The sequence below is a fragment of the Anas acuta genome, chromosome Z (assembly GCF_963932015.1).
Source record: "Anas acuta chromosome Z, bAnaAcu1.1, whole genome shotgun sequence".
Classification (NCBI taxonomy): domain Eukaryota; kingdom Metazoa; phylum Chordata; class Aves; order Anseriformes; family Anatidae; genus Anas; species Anas acuta.
The window spans coordinates 18,013,231-18,030,033 of NC_089017.1; the positions used below are offsets into that span (position 1 = coordinate 18,013,231).

At 42.6% G+C, this 16,803-nt stretch overlaps 1 protein-coding gene across 6 annotated transcripts in view; it reads left to right on the forward strand.

Moving 5' to 3' along the window:
* Positions 1-474: 474 nt before the first annotated feature.
* ERBIN (erbb2 interacting protein) overlaps positions 475-16,803 on the forward strand; it is a 120,446-nt gene continuing 104,117 nt past the window's right edge. The window contains exons 1-2 of one of the 6 annotated variants that reach the window (XM_068668059.1): positions 475-523; positions 975-1,057. The gene's annotated coding sequence lies outside the window, so the exon portion shown is untranslated. The other 5 variants (XM_068668060.1, XM_068668058.1, XM_068668065.1 and 2 more) reach the window with 5 other exon arrangements.

The following is a 16,803-nucleotide window of genomic DNA, read 5'->3' on the forward strand; positions in this document are numbered from 1 at the left end:
CAGCCCCCTCCGCAGCCCCCCGCCGGCCGCCCGGCGAGCGGCCCCCACCCCGCCCCCCACCTCGCCCCATTCCTCCACAGCGCGCTCCCGCCCCCCGCGGGCCGCCATTGGCTGCGGGCCCCGTCCCTCACAACCTTTCTGCCCGCCGATTGGCCGAGCCGCCGCCTCCCGCGCTCGGCCCCGCACCGGCTAGGGGCCCGGCGGCGGCGGCGGCGGCAGTGGCGGCGGCGGGAGGGGAGCGGGGGGAGGGGATGCGCTGCGCTGCGCCGCCGCCGCCAGTGGGGGCGCTCCCGCCGCTCCCGGCCTGGGCCTGGGAGGCGGCGGCGGCCTCCCGCCCTCGTACGCCCCGCTGCCGTTGTCCGTGTGTCCCCATCCCTCCATCTGTCCGTCCATCCATCCATCCATCCATCCTGCCCCGGGGCACCGTCGCCGGGGCGAGCGGGCGGGGGGGAAGGCGGAGAGCACGGGGGGGAAGTGTGCGAGAGGAGGCGGGGAGAGGGCGGCGGCGGCGGCGGGCGGGCAGGTGAGGAGGGGACGGCGGCAGGCAGCGGGAGGGCGGCCCGCGCCCCTCGTGCCCTTGGCGGCGGGGTGAGGGGCGCCGGGGAGCGGACAGGCGGCGGGACGGGGCCCGGGGGGCGCGCTCCGTGCGGGGCGGGGACCGCGGGGCACGGCCCGGGGCTGCCGCCGGGAGGAGCCCGGCTCGGCTGGGCTCGGCTGAGATCGGCACAGATCGGCAGAGATCGGCTGAGATCGGCTGGGCTCGGCTCTGCCCGCTCGGCTCTGCCCGGCTGGGCTCGGCTCGGCTCGGCTCGGCCCGGCCGCCCCCCCCCGCGCTCACCCTCAGCGCCCCCATCCTCGCCGAAAGCTGTTGCATCTTTTTTTTTTTTTTTCTTCCCCCTCCACCCCTTTTTTTTTTTTTTTTTTTCATCTCTCTCCTCCCTCCTCTCCTCCCCCTTCTCCCCCCCTCCCCGAAGGCGCAGGGCAGTCGGTGGTGGGATTTAAGACGTTTCCCCGGGGCGCCGGGGGACAGCGCTGCCCGCTGGAGCCGGCCGAGGAGGTGAGTGGGGGGGGGGGGGGGAAATTTGGGGGGGGGACAGCGGCTCGGTCCTGCCCCCGCCGCCACCGGAGGGGGTGGGGAGCAAGGAAGGAGTTCACGCTTCGTTTTTATATCCTGTTTTTTTTTTTTTTTTTGGCCTTTTATTTTTTTATTTTTATTTTTATTTTTTCCGCCCCGCGCAGCCCCTTTGTGCCCCGTCCGTCGCGGCGCGGGGGGCTCGGGGCGGGGGTCCGGGGGTGGGGTGTGTGTGTGTGTGTAGGGGGGGGACACGGAAAGTTTCCAGGCTCTCCTCGGGCACAGAAGTTTCTTTGTTCGGCCGGAGGAAGGCACTGAGCGGCTGCTGCTCCCAGACCTGCCCTGCGGAGCCGAGCCCTGCCAGCGCAGTGAAGTTGTGGGGCAGCGAGGCGGTCCCGCAGGAGGTAATCGCGGCTTATTGCCCCCCTGCGCCTGCCTTTCACCTTGTTTTATTTTATTTTTTTTTATTATTTTTTTTTTTCTGGGGCTAACCTCCGGCCCGTCCTCCTGAAAATCCTAAATTTGTTCTCTACGACGTGCCCTGGGTGAAGCCTCGGCTTCCCCCCCCCCGGCCGCCGCCACCTCTCCTCCTCCCCTCCGCCCCGTCCCCGTCCCCGTCCCCGTCCCCGCGGTGACGGGTTTGGCCGCATATTTTCCAGCTTGTGCAGGGAAGGTCTGTGCCGCTCTGTCTTGATCTTTGCCCCGGTTTTATCTTGAGGAGACCCCCCCCACACACACTATTTAAAAGAAGAGAAGCTTGCTAGCGATCTGACTTAAAAACTACGTGCCATTGAACTTGCAGGCTAACGAAGCCGTGTTTATTTTCTGCTGACCGCTTTCCCCTTTATCGTGGTTTTTTCTTTTTTTTTTTTTCTTTTTTTTTTTTTTTGCCAAGAGTCCCATGCGAAGCTGCGGGAGGGGAAGCTGATCGGAAAGTTTTGGTGTGAGGTTTTTGTGCTGCCGGGGCTGGGCTCTGTTACACCGGCCGACTCGGCGCGTTGAGCGAAAGCAGTGCTGCTCACCACAAGCTCATTTCGCATGCCTCAAAGAGGCAATTATTGGTTAGTTCCTTCGTGATTGTGAACGCTTAAAATGAGCTAGAAGCCATGGCTGTCTGCTTGCTTATTTAAATTTTTGTTCCTGTTTGACGAACTCAAAACCAGCGTATTTGTCAGGTAGGATGTTCGTGGTTCAGACTCTGAAGTCTCTGAGATGCGTTGGTGTTTGTAAGAATTGGACAAAGTCAGTTCTTTGGAAGATTTTTAAAGCTGTGATATGTGTAGTTCTTTAAATATAACTACAGCGCCAAGTGTGTGAGGGAAAAAAAAGTTATCAATCCAACTCTGTTTGATACGGTGTGAGGAAAAATATTACCGTATAGCTGACCTAAAGTGGCTTCTGTGGCTGATAACAAGTAAATGATTTGGCTTGCAATTTCTGGACTTACCTTTCCAGGCAGTAGAAAGGTTATTCTTAGGCATCTGAAAGGCCCGAGCAAAATAGATGGCAGTGAACTTCAGCTTCCTTATATGGCTGATGCTTGGCAGAAATGCAATGAAGCCTAAATAGAGTAATCCTTTTACAAAGAACGGTCACTTTCCAAAGCAGTGTTTCAGTCCCAATAATGACTTGAGATTCCGTGGGGGGGAGGGAGAAATTGTAGCAATGCATGACAAATTTAGTTGTAAACCACTATGTTCTAATGGATGCAATTTTGTTTCTTTTCAGACCTTTTGTGTTTCTCATGATGCACTTGATATTTTTCAATGCCATGTAGAAGAATAGATCCTTGTAGTGGAGCCACAACTTTTTACACTAGTGTTTTGTCACCATGGTAGCTATGGATAAGGCCCTTTTTAATGATGAAAGTGTAATTCAGTGCTGCACACAGCTAATGGTTATATCATAGAATGCCATTCATGTCATTAACATAGTTTAGAAGTTATGAAGGACTGTATTCTTCCTTGAGATCAACCATCTCAACTAAATCGGGCTGACATTGGTATTCATATTGTGAATAAAATGATGCAAGCACACACGTGGTAGCCGAGGTTGTTTGGAACAAAGCTTTCATAGGTATGTGACGATGGCTTGGGGAAATGTTCTTTCTACCTGGCTGTTCCGTGCTTGTGAATTACATTAAGCTCATGTAGACACTGATAGTTTTAAGTAGGTATGCTTAGCATGACAGAGGTAGAAGTTACAGCAAAAGGCGTGCTATGGAATGTGACTGCCGTGAGGACCACTTGTATCTCATTTCAGCAGTCTTGTCAATAGATTAGTCACTAACAAGCTGCCTGGTATGTGATGTGTGATATAGACGTGGTGTTCCGTAGGATATCCATTTGCACATCACGCTGATGTGAATTGATGAGGGGACTCCACAGAGAAAGTACTATTGAACGAAAGTTGCCTGGGGTATTAAGCTGGTGGTGCTGTAGCATCAGCGTTACAGTTTGTCCTCAGTGAAGTTTGTTCAGTCTGCGGCCCTACGTGTGCAGAGCCATGCTTGGAGGATCTGAACTAAGGGAAGGCGTGCACGTATGTAGCACGCATTAAACTTCCCATGTTAGCAGCATGTTCTAGAAATAGAAGGGGATGGGAGCAGGATTCTTCAACTCATTTTTCCTGTAGGGGTGTAATGAATCATTGCCTATCTGCTCTGTTTTTTTTTTTTTTTTTTTTTTTCGGTTGTTGTTCTGTTCTTGTTCTTCCTGCTTCCAAACAAAAAGGAAAATCTTCTAGGGAGAATGTTACGTAAAGATCAAATGTTTGATATGTTGTCTTTTCAGTAGGTTCTCCCTGTGGGATAACGTGATCTGCTAAAGGAGGGTCTGACGTTACTCCGTGTAGAGGAATTACAGATCTGACCTCTTCCGAATGAGTGACCAGTCAGGTTGACAGGAAAGTTACTCTTAGCAGATACGAAAATTGCATCCTTTTGTGCGCACAGAATGATGACAGTCAATATAGGTAGTTAAACGTGAATTATTTGGAATGTGGAGATTCAGAGACATCACTATTTTACCTTTGTCAGCTTTTGAGTAATTGGAACAGTATGTCAGGCAACACTTCTCACATTGGAGCAAAAACACTGAACTAATGTGTTCATCACATTCAGTAAATAGTTCATAAATAACTTAATTATTTATTTTTCAAGTCTACAAAGTACAATATTAGTGAATTGCTATACTATTGAACTGCCAGTGTCTTTATAACATCTTTGAAGTCCATGCACACTTTTGAGGTAAAGGCTGCCTTTCTACAACTTTTAGAAGTTTAACTGATTTGGGGACTCTTGCCTCATATTTTGAATGCACGGGGAATATCTTTTTACTGGTTTTGGGGGTAATGTGTGAACAGCTCGGTGGATACTCACGTGGCAGACTCTGGTCCGGTTTTGTACACAAAATATTTTTTTGGTGGGGTAGAAGGGGGAGGCTTGTCCAGGCCTCAGACATGGGTTTCCCCATCTTTACTGTTTCTCTTCTCTTGGGGAGCAGCTGCAGTGTGCCACTGCAGTGTCCAGCTGTGGAGGGGCACATGGAGCTCACTGCACCAGCACAGCTGGCACGCTGTCTCCTCCTGGTAAATATCAGTAAATATTAATGCCTAGTGGATGTCAGTAACAATTAATTGTTGAGCAGCTCTATTGAATCTAAGAGGGCAGTGATACAGAAAGTAACTTGACTGTGGTGTTTTTCTTTTTTTCTTGAGGAAATTTTGGTTGTGAAAATTAGACTTTATTGAAATACAACCTTCATTTCTGATTAAAAATTCACTGTTCACATGTAGTGAGTGAAACCTGTTAAATACTGAATTTTGAGAGTGGGAATGCTGAGTTGAGGAGACAGATTTGGGTGTGTTGGTTGATGAAAAACTCAGTGTGAGCCGGCCTTGTGCACTTACAGCCCAGAAAGCTAGCTGTACCCTGGGCTACATCAAAAGCAGTGTGGCCAGCAGGGTGAGAGAGGTGACTCTGCCCCTCTGCTCTGCTCTTGTGAGACACTACTTGGAGAGCTGTGTTCAGCTCCAGGGCCCTCAGCACAAGAAGAACACAGACTTACTAGAACAAGTCCAGAGGAGGGCCACAAAGATGATCAGAGTGCTGGAACAGCTCTCCTATGAAGACAGGATGAGAGAGCTGGGGTTGTTCAGCCTGGAGAAGAGGAGGCTCCGGGGAGACCTTAGAGCAGCCTTCCAGTGCCTAAAGGGGGCCTACAGGAGAGCTGGGGTCAGGGAGTGGAGTGATAGGGCAAGGGGGAATGGCTTTAATCTAAAGAAGGACATAAGGAAGAAATTCTTCACTCAGGGTGGTGAGGTCCTGGCACAGGCTGCCCAGAGAAGCTGTGGATGCCCTATCCTTATAAGTTTTCAAGGCCAGGCTGGATGGGGCTCTGGGCAGACTGGTCTGGTGGGAGGTGTCCTTGCCCATGGCAGGGGGGTGGAATTAAGTGATCTTTAAGGTTCCTTCCAAATCAAACCATTCTGTGATCTTCTGCCTCTATAAGGAAAAATGGGAGCAGTGCATATTGCTATGATTGTTAGTATTTTTTAGTATCTAGTGATCTTGGGATAATTCTGCTTTGTCTGCCATTCTTCCTCATCAGTTAGCTGCTCTTTTTAAGTTTCTTTTTTTTTTCCTTGTAGCTTAAATTTCAATATGGATACTTGGTTTATTACTCTTTTAGTTTCATGTGTACTTTCCTTAAAGTTGATACTGAAGCATGGTGTTTCAACACTAAATCACACCTTCTACCTTCATCATGATTTGCATAATTGAGAAATAAAGCTAAACAAACCCCTTTGTTTGGTTTCATTCAGGCTGAAATGGAGGCGTGTTTATGTTGGAAAACATCACCACTGTGACTAGTTTCCCTAGGGTAGTTTACACTGAAAAGTAGATTAGTTCTTTCTGTATCTGGAACTAATTTGTAGATACCTGATACTAAGCAATCATTATGGATAGGAGCAACAAGTGATGATTAAACAGAGTCTGAGGACAATATGAACCATCTCTGCTGCTGGCTGTCCTGGAAGTTGTAATACTGCAGAAGGTACCGATGTCTCTAGATCTGCTTGCATTTGAAAGCTGTTAGATTAGGATAGTACACCCTCTCCTCCCCTCTTTATCCACTTCTTCAGGTAATTAATCGGATGATCTTACTCTTCTATCCTATTAGACACTATTAGGTCACCGTTCCTGTACATTAGGGCCAAGAAAATGTTAGGGATCTATTTCTGTACAAACTTTGTTGATGAATGAGGGGGGAAGAACACTTTTTCTTCCCCAGTTCTTTATCGATCCAATGATTAGGCCCAGTCTTGACCTTAAGGATTGCTGAAGGTAGTAAATACAACTTCCATTCTTGTAAGAGCAAAGCTACATGAAAAATGGTAAATGATTCAAAAAGTACAACTTTTGCATGGTTTCTCAATTTTCAGATATTTGATACTAAGAATCCTTGCTTCTTTTGTTAATAAAACTTTTCTCAAACTTTTGTTAAACGCTTTTGTGTAAGTGAATTGTGCAAGCATAAAGCTACATCATGTATTAAGGGAAACAACTACTACAGACAAACTTACCCTTTCTGATTCTCCTACTTAAATCATGAGAGTAGTAACTGGAAGGAGTTGTAGATCACTGTCAGAGATCCATCCAGTATTCACTAGGTGCATTGACTCACCTTTCAAACAAACAAAAATTCTGCAATGTTGGGTTCTCCAAGTTGGTGTAGCTCAGTATGTGTGGTGCTGTGCTTCTTGTCTTGTAGCCCTGTCATGAAGCTTGCTGGGATGGAATAGACAGATTCACGACTTGCGCCGTGCCTGTTTGACTGTTGTGGGTTAGGCTGTTAAGGATTGTCACACGCTTCCAGTGGGGAGATTGCAGCTGTATGAGTAGAATTTCCGTTCTGGGAACAGGTATGAAAGGAATACTTGTTTCAGATGTTGAGCATTATGTTCTCCTGAAGTTAAAATTCTACCTCTGAAGCGCAAGCTTGGGGTATAGTCGTCTTCCTGTGAGCTGGTAGTGCTCAGAGACTACATCTTGCGCCAGCTTTCTGGGGCTAGCTTTAGGGGTAGAAGAAGCTCTGAAGGGGTTTGTAGGCTTTCTAAAATTTACAAATACTTGAATGAAAAATTTCTTGTACAATTTAATTTGGAATCTGCCTTGGAAATGGCTGGGGACTTGTTTTGCTTGGTGGGTTAAGTTCAGCCATTGACACTGAATTCAAAATTTCTAAATTTCTGTTAGTTTGTTAAAGGTGTGGTTAGAAGGCTGGTTGAAAAAATGGTGCCTGTCTTGGCATCTGAGGTACTGTGCTGTGAGTTGCAGCCTTTGGAGCTTTCTCATCATATTTTTTTTTATCTAGTTGGCATGGGTAGTTTCTGTAGCAGCTATAGGGGGGCACTTGGTCATCCCAGACACTTCTGAAAGAAAGCTTTCATGTTCTTCCATAGTCCTCTGTCCCGTAAGTTTGGGGTCTGAGTTTACTACAGTTACAGAACATGTTTCTTCAGCTTTCCTGCTCTCCTTGTCCTTGGAGCTTTTCAGTACATACATGTATCTTTCAAAACTTCAAAAGCTGCCTAAGAAGGAAGGGTGCATCAGTACCTCTGAGCAATGTCTGAAATACAGTGACAGAAGCCTGTGAACGTCTGTTGCAGGTTTAGCAAAAAATTTAAGTGTTTGGATGGTAGAAAGTGTTTCCAGGTTCATCGGCAAGGATTCTGGTAGGCTGCTAGGAAACCTTTTGAAAGCTACTGCTTTTTCTGTGCATCTGTAGTGATCTTGGAATTAATCTGCTTGAGGGAAGAGGTGATAGTATAGAAGATGAAGCCAATTGTCAGTAATTTGGTAAAATTACTGCAGGTCTTCTGTCTTAGCTTACAGATAGCCCTGAAGATATGATGGAGGATGATATTTGACATGGGGGTATCAGAGAACTCTTAAGTAACAGTATTAATGTAAATCATACTTTCTTTCCTCTGTGGAAATGTTATGCTTAATAATCTGTGTGCTCGTTTATAAAGCAAACAAAAAGCTTGGCTACATAAGTATTTACAAGATCGGGGCCTGTATTTTGAGTAAAAGTAAACTAAAAATATGGCAGCAAAGACATCTGAAGTCCTTCCTGACTTAAATGCTGTGTACCTACTGGTTTTCCATGCACATACAGAGTATAACATGCAGGTATTGAATTGACTGACATCCCACTCGGCCTAATGCATGGTGCACCTGAGGGAGGCAGTGGATGTGCAGACAGCTGTTAATATACACCCACAGCCTGCTGCTGGTACATTTGTTTGTAGAGGCAAATTATTCTGTGGTGATCTGAATGTCAGCTTGGTAGTGAGTTCTTTTTAGGAGAACATACTCATTTTGGGCTCCTTCTGGTCACATAATCATATGTGATGTTAACCCTGGAGCTGCAGGTCATTTAAATTCTGAGGTACTCTCTCTTTTTTTTTGGTCTGACTTGGCAATGCAAGGGAGAAAATTCAAAAGTTCATATCTCTGATTCATAGCTATCTAGACTTCATACCATTTATTTCAGGAGTGCTTTACTAAACTTACATAGGATGATCTATCCTAAGTAACGGAGAATATTCACGAATTCTTTAGGAGATCTTCTGGGGAAGAACTGCAAGCAAAGGGAATTGAATGAGGAACACTAATTGATATTTGGAACAAACACAAGATTTTACTTTAGGGTCACTTTCGTTGGTTCACATGTAGATATTAGAGAACTATGAAAAACTAGGTTAAAAATAGTTTCAGGGCTCAGCTGTAAGTCAGAAGAAAAGAAAAATATGGTTAAACCTGTGGGTTCCCGTCCTGTGTGGTGATGTGTCAGGTAGGGGGGAATCAATCAAACCTCTGAATTTGGCAAGCCATCTGTCTCTAAATCTGGGAGATAAGATCAGAAGTACTGGTACCAGGAGGGAGAAACTATTGGAGCTTGAATTTCTACTATACTATTGTTTAACTATAGTGTGTCTTGTTAGCATCTTTTTTTTTTTTTTAGGAGTCTTTTTTTTTTTCTGAACAATGTTTTGTGTGGGAGGGACTTTTCTGTGCCTATTAGAAAATCCTGTTTTTCCAGTGTGTTAATCTTACTGCCGTGCTTCAGATCTCTTACCAGAAGTCTCATTAAAAAAAAAAAAAAGGTAAACAATACAAATAACAGAAAAGTAAAGTAGACATAAAATAGCATCTAGCAGACTTAAATGAGAGAAAAAATACTTTTCCATTTGTATTTATTTGGGTGATGTCCTTGTCTTTTCAAGGAGCACGTATGTTGTCTTGTTTTACTGAAGCAAAGCAGAGGTGCCAAGGATCATGACAATGTTGCGTGTTTTTTTGCAGTTCTTCTGTTACTAGAGAAAGGCGGTAGAGCAGGCAAACGTTTTCATGGGCTTTTCCTGTTCAGTGCTGGTAAAAAGGAAGGAGAGGTATTGTCAGGATTTCCAATGTCCTGTAGCCTTTCATGACATTAATGTTACCGAATGTGTTCTGCAGTAGCAGGCTGTGACCCCCCCCGACCCCCCCCCCCCCCCAAGGGAAAGACCACGGCCCTGTCAATGGAACAAGTTAAAGGAAAGTGTTATGGGGTGGAAGAGAAATACAACTATAATCACTACTTTCTTCCAGATACCATTCTTACTTCTTTCTTAACTCTGCATGAAGGGGGGAAAAAAAAAAAAAAAGCTTGTCTAGATTGCTACTTAGACTTCTGAAAGCAGTGCACTCTCTTCTGTCTCACCAGGTGGAGAGAGTCCTTGCCTATTTCTGTTGCATTCTATTATACATTTGCTCATTTTAGGTTCATAGATCACCAGTTATTCCTTTTGTGGTAAACATTGATAAGTGTTAAATTTCAGCTTGTGAATTTGAAATCTCTACTGAGGAATAACCTTAAAATTGGAATGCTGTTAATTTTACCCAAAGTTGTATTCACTTGGTTTTAATCTGGGGAAGTACCTGTTGGACAATTCAAACTGTTTGAAATTGCAGTTAGGAAATTTCTTGAAATACCTGCATTGTACTATTTGGTTTTCCTGGTCTGAGGAGAAGTAGCTGACATATTAATAGCAAATCTAGTGCTGCAACTTTTTTTTTTTTCCTCCTGCTAAAAAGCACAGGATTTCAGGAGGTTAAGTAACGCTTTAAGCGGAGTTATTATTAAATCCATTTTGAATTCAGTTTTTGAGCTATAATTTGCACTGTGATGGGAAGGAAGAATCTTAATTCTACTTAAACCTCCTGTCAGGTGAGAAACTTTCCTGACTTTAGCAAATTATTATCTATGTTGATAATAGAGCTTTTAGAGAACTTGTCCTTCAAAATAATTGTCTAAATTCCCAGTAATTCTTTTATTATTTTTTTGGTTATAAGCTTTAATCTATCATTTTTTTCCTCTATCTGAAGAGGCAAACATACTTTTAAGTATTAAGAAGAAAGCATTTAAGAATATTCTTCCATTAATTTTGTTGTAACTGTTGCTTATCTGATCTCCAGAATGCCTGATGCATTAAAATAAAACTAACATAACGGTTGTGCTTTTTTTTCCCTTTAATCATAGTCTGCTGGCATAGAGGAACACAACACTATGTGAAAAGAAAAATAAGTTAATGTCTTTTGCACTATTACTGTGTTAGGACTGGAAGAAGGCTATAAATTGGCAAAAATCAAATGCATATTGTGAGATTAAAGCTGAATAAATACGGGTCAAAATATTGATGCTTAGCTGCATGAGAGATGTGAAGTCGTGTAGTTAGAAAACCAAGGTTGAGGCAAAGAGGAGCAATTTTTGTGTATTACAATTATGAATGACTAATTGGGATGGAACAACTAATTGGGATATGAATCAATGTAAAAGAAAAACATAGAATCATTGAAGGTCTCTTCCAACCAGAGCCATTAAAGATCATTTAACTTCAATCCCCCTGCCATATGCCACCCACCAGACCAGGCTGCCCAAAGCCCCATCCAGCCTGGCCTTGAGCACCTCCAGGGATGGGGCATCCACAGCTTCTCTGGGCAGCCTGTACCAGGGCCTCACCACCCTCAGAGTAAAGAATTGCTTCCTTTTATCTAATCCAAATCTCCGCTCTTTTAGTTTACAGAATCACAGATAGGTTGAGGTTGGAAGGGACCTCTGAAGATCTTCTGGTCCAACCCCCCTGCCAAGCAGGATCACGCAAAGCACATTGCACAGGATTGCATCCAGGCGGGTTTTGAATATCTCCGGAGAAGGAGACTCCACAACCTCTCTGGGCAACTTCTTCCTGTGCTCCATTCCCCCTTGTCCTGTCATTATCTGATTGAGCAAAAAGTTGATCTCTATCTTTTACATAAGCCCCCATAAGACATTCTTTTATTTGTTTCAGACAATGACCTCTAAAACTGCTGAGTGATGTTGAGCTCCTACATGTCATAATCATTGTGTAAATCAGAGGGAAAAGGTGCTTGGAATCTGGAATATATATATATATATATTCCACATATATATATGTGTGTATATATATATATTCCGTATATATATATATTTGAGACTTTTACTCATTACAGAAATAGGTAGTGGCTGCTTCTTACTGTAACAGCAAAAAAGATGTGTTTAAGGGAAGTTATTTTTAAAAAGCTTCACTGTAAACGGAAGCTTGCTGTTGTTAGTACTGCATTTCATACTAAACAGATGCAAAAGCAAAAAAAACAGACACTTGTCAAGGTGGGTAGCAAAACAAAGACAAATATTCTTTAAGGGGGAAGAATTCTAAAGCAAAATGGAAGTCCAGTTGTATATTCTGTTCCTTTAAGCAGTGACTTCCATTAGGGTACTACATAGTATTCTGTGTGTCAGGATGCACCTATACCTGTATTTTTGGTAGGATTTATTTTTTTGAAATAGAGCAGTCTGCAATGGGAGCATCCACATGCACTCCTGTCTTTCCAGCTCTGCTCTGCGAGTGTGATTCCACTTGTGTTACTCTCACCACAGACCGAGTTGTGTGACCTGTCTGGATTTGGTGCAGCAGTTTTTCTGGTCAGCTTATTGATTTTGTTGCTAGCTCCAAGGTGCTGAGTGCGGTGGTTCCTCCTCCAATGTTCCCAACCTTTGATTTCTCTTTTTTTTTTTTTAAAGTTGCCTGTTGTTCTGAGCCCACTATGTTCTGACCTTTGTTGTTTGATCATCCTAATTTTAGCTAGGAATTCTGGCAGTTACATTGGTGGGGGGGAAATTGTTCATGTAAAGCAGGACATCAGTTTTTGGATCGTTTTAATATATAGACGACACAGTCTAATAGACAGATGAGAGATAAAACTATATATATAGTTTTAATATACAGGCGACGCAGAAAGAAATTCTTGCTAGGAATCTTGCTAGTTTCTCTCCAAGTCTGTCTTGCTCTCCTTCTCTTCTTTAGTTTGTGCTGAACTGTTACGCATTGCCTGAATTTATCTGCAGGCAATTAGATAGAAAGTCTAGTTCACAGATGAGAACTTTTCTTGTGTATTGAAGTACTGCATATTTACAACAGTGCAGCTTGCTTGTTTAAAAACTGTTGCTATCTGCTGCAGATGGCTGCATAGTCTAAGGAGTGGTTTCCTGGTTACATTGTACATGAAGTGCCAAACACCATGAGAGCAGTTTTGTTCTGGAATGCCAAAATATATTAAATCCATTCAGGAAGCAACATATGTCAAATGAATAAAAATACCACGCTCGTGTGAAGCAGAATGTGGCAGCTATGTTTTTCAAATCTGTTCCCCTAGCCCTCAAATCAAGGGGTTAAAAGGACTTTGTGTTAAGTATTGAAGATAGTATTCAATATTAATTGCTTTCATAGGCTTTTGGCGTTTTCACCACTGTTTGTTTCCCTATAGCTTGTTTTTTATTTTGATGAGCATATGTCATATACTGAAATTGAAACAGGCTATCAACAGGGGTGCTGTATATGGAAAAGCAGTATTGTATTTCCCTCCTTGGATATCTAGTAGTGTGCAAACATGCAGGACCTTTTTTTTATTAAAAAAAAATATATATTTATTTATTTAGGCTGGTAACTTAAGTTTTTATTTATTTACCTCCCTAAGAGAGTTGTATGTATTTGCTTGATATTTCAGGTAGAAAGACAGGGTCGTTAATATCCTTCACAGTTCATTTTCATTTTTGTTTCTGCCCCAACTGCAATTCCAGCAAGTTCTCAGGGCAGAATTGGAAACATTTTCAACGACTATCTCCAAATATTGGAAGATTTTATTACAATAGAGAAACAACTGTCGGGTGGAGAGTGTTTTGTTGCATATTACTTCCGTGTTTGCAAAGAAGGTGGTAGTCACTTTGATGCAGTTTCTAACTGTATTTTTATGCATAGATTTTTTTTCTAATCTAAAGTAATTTGAAAACCTTCATTTTATAGCTCTCTTAAACCAACTTGGAGGAACTAAATTAATATCTTGAAAGCAAATTTGTTTGTCCTTTCTGAATGTTTGTCTTTTTTTTTTTTTCTTCTTCTGTCATTATGATTAGACATACAGTTAAAAATTAACCCCAGTGAATTATCTTGCATAATGTTCTCAGTGTTTTTCTGTCTTGTGTAAGAAGTGGTAACACCCTGAAAGAAGAGAGAATGAGGGCAGGTATTTTCTTTTCCTAGCTGTGGAAGGTATGATTTTTTTAAAAAATCGAACATTTAATAATGAGGTAGCTTCATCTGAACCCTGGCTGTAGCAGAGGCCATAATTGCAACCATTTCTGTGTTCTTTTTTGTTTGTGTGGGGGATTAATAGCTGAGACTTGAGATGGAGTGCAAGATTGGTAATCCTGTTTTCTGCGTTGAAAGAGGAAATGCTGGTGATTCTTTATACGGTTTAAATTCTTCTTTCCTGCTGCCTGCAGTCTTTAGCTGTTCTAAGATAATGATGTCACCAAGGAAGTGTTCATGCGCTGAGATAAGATGAGGTGTACAGTCCAAAAGAACTTCTTCAGTTGTGTGTTTGCATCTTAATCCACCTCACCTGAGCCAAAGGAAAGTCCGAGCTGCTTGAGCACGATGCACTCCATTGTCTGCTCTTCTCCCACTTAACAGTGGCAACAGCTCTGTCCTGTAGCTATTAAATCACAGAAAATACCAGAAAAAGTGGCATGAAGAAGTCTCCCATCAGGTCCATGTTTTGCTTCTGCCCTTTTGTGTTTTAAAAACTTGAGTTCTCATCAAAGCCCTTATCATTTTTGGTTGTAATAGGTAAATAAGGCTATGGAACCCACTGACTTTTTTTCTTCTTTGGAGTTCATCCCAGATTTTCTACTAGCATTTTTGTGCTATTAATAACATTGTAGAAACAACTTTTTAAAATATACCCAGTCTCTCTTTCTTTGCCCATTGAACAGTTGTCTTAATACATATTTTATTCTTTGAAAGGCACTTCACAACTTAAATCTACTCTGTGTGATTTAATTAACCATGACATATTGATGTGACTTTTAAAAGCATCTTGGTTGTTACACTTTGTTTCATCCTTTCTTGTGGTTTCTTTCAGAAAGTGTCCCTTCTGCTTAGGCTCTCCAACACACTGTTAAGGTTGACTTATACCATTTTGAATTTAAGAGTTAAGAGTTTTTTTTTTTTAAATTTCTTTTTTTTTTTTTTTTTTTAGTTGAATGAACTTAAATGTGAAAACAATCTAAAAAACAATTTACTGTGTTGGGGATGATGGTGTAGTTCCCCGTGGTGTAGTTCCATTCACTCAAGCCTCTAATAAATGTAAAGTATTGCTTTGTAGGTTAAAAAAATGACTTTTTGTTGCAAAAGCATGTGCAGCACTTGCAAGGTTGTCTTTCAGTTAAGACCACATCCTGTAGACAATTCTTTCGGTTCTGAACTTCAAATGTAGAACAATAACTGCTGACATATCGTTATCCAGACCATAACTGTTTGCTGACCTTAGTGAATGTCTTAACTTCTGCTGGTAGCTTAGAGTATCTGCAGGACTGAGATTTGGCATGGTTAACTCTTCCCCTTTTCTGCAAACCTCCTCAAATAGACTTTGCACCACTAACCAGTACCCTCTGGGTCTGGCCACTGAGCCAGTTTTTGATCCACCTCGCAGTCTGCTCACCCAATCCATAATTCAGCATCTTCTCTGTGAGGATCTTATGGGGTAGAACATCAAAGGCCTTACTGAAGTTCAGGAAGACAACATCCAGTGTTCCCTCTTCATCCATCAGGCTGGTGATTTCATTATAGAAGCTTATCAGGTTGGTCAGGCCTGGCTTCCCCTTGGTGAATCCCTGCTGACTACTCGTAATGATTTTCTTCTTCATGTGACTAGAAACAATTTCCAAGATTAGCTGCTCCATCACCTTCCCAGGGATTGAGGTAAGGTTGGCTGGCCTGTAGTTTCCTGGGTCCTCCTTCTTGTGCTGGTTGTGCAAACCCTGGATTTAACAGAAGGCAGATGTGAGTAAGAAAAATAAGGCTTGGTCTTCCTTTATCAGTCTGTAGCTTGGATTAAGCTCAGTGTGACTTGACTTGCTTTTTGAGTTCTGGTTGCTGGTTTAGAATATTCTTTTACTCAATCACAGAAAAGTATAAATTTTGCTTTTTTCCTCTCTGAGTTTGTCTGATTTGTTCCTCAGTAATCCTCCTGTATAAGTCTGAATCCTGTTAAAAATTGTGATACTTAACATCTAAGCTTTTTTGGAGCAGATTTCAAGTATAGCACCTCCTATCTTTCCTGCTTTTTTGGCACATGAAGGTTGACTTTCTAGGCTTTGGTAGTAGACTTGGAATTTGATGTTTACCTTTCACAGAGCTGAAGATACTTTAACTTCTAAGAATAGGCCTGAAAATATATAGCTTTTAGTTAATTTCCAGAATTATTATCCAGAAAGTTATGGGACAGATGATCTCTGTGAAGTAGGTTGTGATTGCTGTGGTGTTAGGGAAATAGCTAACTGTGGTAAGAAGTGGAATTTGAAAAACACAAAGGAAGACTGGAGACCTGTTCAGTTCCTCATTGCTGATGTCCTCAAAGCTACCTTCCTGACTACTTGTTCTCAAGACACATTTAAGCTAGTTTCTTTACTTTCTAGGGATTTCTGGTGGCTTTATTTTTTTTATTATTTTTTTTAATCAGCTGGAGGAAGCTCTTGATTGAAATCCATAGCTGAACAGTGTTTGAACATGGCATGCTCTGCTTTCAAGTTAGACTCAGTTGTCAGTGTGAATGCGGAACTGACAGGTATGTCAGTATGATAATTAAACAGGTTGAAACACTAGGTATTATCACTGGTGGAATGATTCTATTAGAAGTATTTGTCAATGATAATTATTTTACTTTTTCATCTCAGATTACTAGAGTATATTCATCTTCATTCATGGAGGGATTAAAGGGGCAGCATAATTGTAGCTTCATTCTAAAATCTTTGGGGAAATTTGCTGTCCTGGTGTGAAGGTGCTTGGTGACTGTGGCATGGGGCATGTATGCTATAGCATCTCACTTGGCTGTCCTGCAGTCATGAAGTGTAGGTATCAAAACTTGGGATCTTTCATCTCTCTGTGAAGGGCCAAGTACATACAGTTGAGAGGAGGTAGCATTGATGCATGCAAGGTAGACAAAAAGATTTTTCTTGCTTTGGTAACAGCTTATTAAGACTCTAATACTGTCCTTCTCTCTGTTTCTGTAGGGAGATTGGAGTGGGAGTAATGTGGAAAAGCAC